Source organism: Rhinopithecus bieti, unplaced genomic scaffold (genome assembly GCF_001698545.2).
Source record: "Rhinopithecus bieti isolate Rb0 unplaced genomic scaffold, ASM169854v2 scaffold_9981, whole genome shotgun sequence".
Lineage (NCBI taxonomy): Eukaryota > Metazoa > Chordata > Mammalia > Primates > Cercopithecidae > Rhinopithecus > Rhinopithecus bieti.
In genome coordinates, this window is record NW_016806838.1 from 4,119,684 (window position 1) to 4,125,745 (window position 6,062).

Here is a 6,062-nt window from a genome sequence, read left to right on the forward strand (position 1 = left end):
TTTTTTTTTTTTTTTTTTTTGAGATGGAATCTCACTCTGTCGCCAGGCTGGAGTAGAGTAGCACTATCTCGGCCTACTGCAACCTCTGCCACCTGGGTTCAAGCAATTCTCCGGACTCAGCCTCTCAAGTAGCTGGGACTACAGGTGCACACCACTATGCCTGGCTAATTTTTGTATTTTTAGTAGAGATGGGGTTTCACCATGTTGGCCAGGATGGTCTCAATTTCTTGACCTCGTGATCTGCCTGCCTTGGCCTCCCAAAGTGCTGGGATTACAGGCATGAGCCACCATGCCCAGTCCCCAGATTGTTTTTCTTTTCTTTATCTTTTTCTTTTTTTTTTTTTAGATACTCGCTCTGTCGCCCAGGCTGGAGTGCAGTGGCACTATCTCGGCTCACTGCAACCTCCACCTCCTGGGTTCAAGCGATTCTCCTGCCTTAGCCTCCAGAGTAGCTGGGATTACAGGTGCCCACTACCACGCCTGGGTAATTTTTGTATTTTTAGTAGAGACAGGGTTTCACCATGTTGGCCAGGCTGGTCTCAAAGTCCTGACCTCAGGTGTTCACCTGCCTCAGCCTCCCAAAGTGCTGGTATTACAAGTGTGAGCCACAGCACCTGGCCAATTATAGGTATATTTGTATGTAACAATTTTGGAAGCATATATGAAAAAGTGCTGATGGTGGTTTTTTTGGGAAATGGTAGTAGGGTCTGGAATCGGAGGAAAACTTCCACTTTGTGATATGCCCTTTGTTTACCACATACGAATTAGTTTAAGAAAAAGCTCTGAGCCAGGTTGGTGGCTGATGTCTGTAATCCTAGCACTTTGGGAGGCCCAGTTGGGCAGATCACTTGAGCTCACAAGTTTGAGACCTGCCTGGGCAACATGGTGAAACCACGTCTCTACAACAAATATAAAAATTAGGCTGGGTGTGGTGACTCACACCTGTAATCACAGCACTTTGGGAGGCCAAGGCAGGTGGATCACTTGAGACCAGGAATTTGAGACCAGCCTGAGCAACATGGCAGAACCCTACTTCTACTAAAAATACAAAAAATTAGCCGAACGTGGTGGTGCACACCTGTAGTCTCAGCTACTTGAGAGGCTGAGATGGGAGGATCGTTTTAGCCTGGAAGGGCAAGGCTGTAGTGAGCCAGATCTTGTCACTGCACTCCAGCCTGGGCAACTGGAGTGAGACCCTGTCTCAGTAGATAGATAGGTAGATAAATAGACAGATAGACAGACAGACATGGCCAGGCAAGGTGACTCACACCTGTAATGCCAGCACTTTGGGAGGCCGAGGTGGGTGGATCACTTGAGTTCAGGAGTTCTAGACGAGCCTGGCCAACATGATGAAATCTCGTATCTGCTAAAAAAATACAAAAATTATTTGGGTGTGGTGGTGGGTGCCTGTAATCCCAGCTACTCAGGAGGCTGAGGCAGGAGAATTGCTTGAACCTGGGAGACGGAGGTTCCGGTGAGTCGAGATTGCACCACTCTACTCCAGCCTGGGTGACAGAGTGACTCCATCTCAGGAAAAAAAAAAAAAAATCTTGGCCGGGCATGGTGGCTCACGCCTATAATCCTAGCACTTTGGGAGGCCGAGGCGGGCAGATCATGAGGTCAGGAGATCAAGACCATCCTGGCTAACATGGTGAAACCTCGTCTCTACTAAAAATACAAAAAATTAGCCAGGCATGGTGGCACGTGCCTGGAGTCCCAGCTACTCCAGAGGCTGAGGCAGGAGAACTGCTTGAATCTGGGAGGCAGAGGTTTCAGTAAGCCAAGATCACACCACTGCACTCCAGCCTGGGCGACAGAGAGAGACTCTGTCTCAAGAAAGAAAAAAAAAAGGCTGGGCGCGGTGGCTCACGCCTGTAATCCCACACTTTGGGAGGCCAAGGCGTGCGGATCACGAGCTCAGGAGTTCGAGACCAGCCTGGCCAAGATAGTGAAACCCCGTTTCTACTAAAAATACAACAGTTAGCTGGGCATGGTGGCATGTGCCTGTAATTACAGCTACTTGGGAGGCTGAGGCAGGAGAATCGCTTGAACCTGGGGAGGTGGAGGTTGCAGTGAGCCGAGATTGCACCATTGCACTCCAGCCTGGGCGACAGAGTGAAACTCCGTCTCAGAAAAAAAAAAGAAAAAAGAAAAAAAATCTATATCTATATATAAATTAGATGGGCATGGTGGTGTGCACCTGTAGTCATGCTACTTGGGAGGCTGAGATGGGAGGATGGGTTGAGGCTGGGAGGTGGAGGTTACAGTGAACAGAGATCACACCACTGCACTCCAGCCTGGGTGACAGAGCCAGACCTTGTTTCAGAAAAAAATAAAATAAAATAGAAAGTAAAAAAATAAAAAGAAAGCTCTGTAAGTAATTGGATTTTTGTGGTTCTCTCTGAATTGGTACCAGAATCTCTTTCCTAACATGTCTGTGCATAATTTATTTCAGTATTCTCTGCACTTCTGGATTATTTGGAATCCTGCTCTTACTTAAGGCAAAGCTGCCACACCCAACACACCCTAAGGGGAACTCTATCGGCAATTTCCCATCTGCTCCATCCTCTTTTTTGGATTAAGACACTTTTGAAGCTTCATTTTGCTTCAAGCTTTGCTTGTGTTCTGAGAGTGACAAGGGGTTATCGGGAAGCAGGTAGGAAAGAGGTTAGTCTGAGAGCAGTGGATGAACCTGGAGTTGAGGCAGACCACGTGAACAACAGCTTTTGATTCTGATGAAAAACAGGCATAAGGTAGCAAAAGTGGGAAGGAAAGGGAGAGACAGGTGAGGGGCAGCAGCCTCAAGCTTGAGGATCGACAAGAAAGCTGGGGTAGGAAGGTGAAAAAGTATGTAGCAGGTAAGACTAAAAGCAAAAGAGACAAACCCAAACTTCTGAATTATTTAGGGATAATGGAATATGGCTCTTTTTACTTTTTTTTTTTTTTTTTGAGATGGAGTTTTGCTCTTGTTGCCTAAGCTGGAGTGCAATGGCGCGATATTGGTTTACCACAACCTCCGCCTCCTGGGTTCAAGCGATTCTCCTGCCTCAGCCTCCCAAGTAGCTAGGATTACAGAAGTGTGCCACCACGCTCGGCTAATTTTGTATTTTTAGTAGAGATGGCGTTTCTCTATGTTGATCAGGCTGGTCTCGAACTCCCAACCTTAGGTGATCTGCCTGCTTTGGCCTCCCAAAGTACTGGGATTACAGGTGTGAGCCACCGCGCCCGGTCTCTTTTTCCTTTTTTTTTTTTTTTTTTTTTGAGATGGAGTCTCGCTCTGTCAGCCAGGCTGGAGTGCAGTGGCACAATTTTGGCTCACTACAGCCTCCACCTCCCAGGTTCAAGTGGTTCTCCTGTCTCAGCCTCCCGAGTAGCTGGGACTACAGGCATGTGCCATCATGCCCAGATAATTTTTTGTATTTTTAGTAAGACGGGGTTTCCCCATGTTGGCCAGGCTGGTCTTGAACTCCTGACCTCAGGTGATCTGCCCGCCTCAGCTTCCCAAACTGCTGGGATTACAGGTGTGAGCCACTGTGCCCGGCCACACTCTTTTTACTGTCTGCATGTCTTCAGCAACACACTTTTTTTTTTTTTGAGAGAGTCTTGCTCTGTCACTCAGGCTGGAGTACAGTGGCACGATCTTGGCTCACTGCAATCTCCATCTCCCGGGTTCAAGCAATAGTCCAGCCTCAGCCTCCTGATTAGCTGGGATTACAGGCACCCACCAATATGCCTGGATAATTTTTGTATTTTTTTTTTTTTTTGCAGAGACAGGGTTTCACCTTGTTTGCCAGGGTTGTCTCTAACTCCTGACCTCAGGTGATCCGCCCGCCTCTCAGCATCCCTAAGTGCTGGGATTACAGGTGTGAGCCACCGTGCCCGCCCTTAGTAACAACACATTTTACACCCTAAGAAGTAGAGGGCCGAGACCAGTCTTCCTAGTTGATGGGCAAGGACACGGTGACTGAGAGTTAAGTTGTATGAAGATACATGATTATGTGATAGATGAGGTACCAGAACCCATTTCCACATTCTGCTGCCAAAGGTACTTTCTGCCCACCCAGTTGCACTGCTTTCCTTGACTGTCATAGAAGTAATTTTTTCCCAAGGATCTTCTTGCCTTTGCAATTGGTTTTAAAGGTCAGACTCCAGCACATACCCAAGAGTAATACAGATTAGGGTTTCTTTTTTTTTTTGAGATGGAGTCTCGCTCTGTCGTCCAGGCTGGAGTGCAGTGATGTGGTCTTGGCCCACTGCAACCTCTGCCTTTCTGGTTCAAGCAGTTCTCCTGTCTCAGCCTCCTGAGTAGCTGGGACTACAGCTGCACCACACCTGGCTAATTTTTGTAATTTTAGTACAGACAGGGTTTCACCATATTGGTCAGGCTGGTCTCAAACTCCTGACCTCAGGTAATCCACCTGCCTCAGCCTTCCAATGTGCTGGGACTACAGGTGTGAGCCACCACATGCGTCCTGGGTTTCTTATAAAGGTCTTTTACCTGCAGCAGTGCAGACAGGCAATTCCTATTACAGAATCCACTTTATACTACGTATGTGCTCCTGATATTTGTGAATATACTGAAACAGATTTCTCCACGTAACTAACAATTTAATTACAAAGGTCTTGGCGCGGTGGCTGACGCCTGTAATCTCAGCAGTTTGGGAAGCCAAGGCAGGCCAATCACCTGAGGTTGGGAGTTCGAGACCAGCCTGACCAACATGGAGAAACCCCATCTCTACTATAAATACAAAATTAGCCGGCATGGTGGCAGGCGCCTGTAATTCCAGTTACTCGGGAGGTTGAAGCAGGAGAATCGCTCGAACTTGGGATGCAGAGGTTGCGATGAGTCAAGATCACGCCATTGCACTGCACAAGAGGCAATGTGCAACAAGAGGGAAACTCCATCTCGGAAAAAAATAAAAATAAAAAAAAAGTCTTTTATCTTTGTTACTACAGAAAGTATCATATTTTTTTCTCAAGTATAACTCAGGAAATACTAAGAACCAGGGCATGGAAATGTAAATTACAGCTCTCTGTGCAATTTATCGTGGCAGTCCAGAAGAATTTTATTTTTTGAGACAGGGTCTTGTTCTGTGACACAGGCTGGAGTCCAGTGGCATGATCATGGCTCACTGCAGCCTTGAACTCGGTTCAAGCAATCCTCTGGCCTCAGCCTCCTGGCCTACATGCATATGCCACCATGCCTGGCTAATTTTTATTTTTTCTGTAGAGATAGGTCTCACTGTGTTGCCCAGGCTTCTCTTGAACTCCTGGCCTCAAGCAGTCCTCCTGCCTCAGACTCCCAAAGCGTTGGGATTACAGGCATGAGCCACATGCCCAGTCCAGAAAAATTATAGCATCCCATTTTCTTCTCTCCTGCACTCCAGTCAGTTCCCAAATGTAATGTATATTTGTGTGTTGCTCCCCCTGTATACTGTGAGCCCCTTGAAAGCAGAAAGCATGCCTGAATTATCTGTATATCCCAATGTCTAGCACAGTGTCTGCCAGCAGTCAACTGCTCAAGTAATATTGTTGGTTAGTGATCATCATTTTCAGCTGGATACCCAACAGGTCCTCCTCTGTCTTGGAGAGCACACACAAGGCTGCAAGCAGGGCATGACCCTGAATCCCAGGGCCTAGCCCTTTCAGAACAGCACAGCTAGAGCCCTGCCTGAGCAATGCTGTTCCAGTGCCCCCACATTGTAAAGGTTTCTTTATTTTCCCTTACCTTTCCCCCAGTAATTAACTTGGAACTTTCTCTGCATCAGGAAGTGCTAGGGCCCCTTTCCTAGAATGTGTCCTCCCATACACACAGCTGAGGGCTTTAACCATCTTAAGAGAAGATGCCTGTTTTTCCTCCAGGTATGCCTCCAGGGAACAGAGACAGATCCTAACCTAGCAACCAGATGATCCTTCCTTCCTTTTTTTTTTTTTTTTTTTGATGAAGTTTTGCTCTTGTTGCCCAGGATGGAGTGCAATGGCGCGATCTCGGCTCACCACAACCCCTGCCTCTCCCTGGGTTCAAGTGATTCTCCTGCCTCAGCCTCCCGAATAGCTGGGAT